Raw genomic sequence first — 554 nt, 5'->3', positions numbered from 1 at the left:
ATTTTTAATATAACTCCGACTGGATTCGTCTGAAAGAAGAAAGTCATATACACCTAGGATGCATCGGGGGTGAGTGAAACGCAGCCTAATTTTCATTTTTGACTGAACTAACCCTTTAAGGTGCAATTATATTTGCCTGCGTTGTCTTGTATTTCATGTTTTCTCCATAAGTACAATTGTGATAGGGCCGCTAGCTATGACATCTACATTATAGAGACCAGCGAAATGTCACAATTCTCAGTACCACAGCAGAATACCAGAGTAACTAATATTAGTAAAAAAAAAACAACAAAAAAGGTCCTCAAAATTATTGAAAATAATTAAACTGTAATAAAAAAGCAAAGGAATACTACAGAATAAAAAATATACAAATGAAACAAACTGTGCTTTAAGTTTTTTTTAATGCAAGTCTAAAGTATTCAGTTAACGGCCTACTAGAGAAATTGAATAACCTAATGTAAAATAAAACAGCATAGTCTTCACTGTAAGAATTAAACTTCCTTTGTTTCTTATTAAAGCTACAAAAGTCCTTCAGTCAAGAGCAGTGAGTGATT

The 554-nt window shown here is 32.3% G+C and overlaps 1 protein-coding gene across 1 annotated transcript in view; it reads left to right on the top strand.

The window, feature by feature from the left end:
• The window catches only part of LOC107687847 (GPI ethanolamine phosphate transferase 3-like), an 11,099-nt gene that overhangs the window by 5,621 nt on the left and 4,924 nt on the right, over positions 1–554 (top strand).

This window comes from Sinocyclocheilus anshuiensis, unplaced genomic scaffold (genome assembly GCF_001515605.1).
Source record: "Sinocyclocheilus anshuiensis isolate Anshui unplaced genomic scaffold, SAMN03320099.WGS_v1.1 scaffold205, whole genome shotgun sequence".
Classification (NCBI taxonomy): Eukaryota; Metazoa; Chordata; class Actinopteri; order Cypriniformes; family Cyprinidae; genus Sinocyclocheilus; species Sinocyclocheilus anshuiensis.
This window is presented reverse-complemented; position numbering and strand designations above follow the sequence as displayed.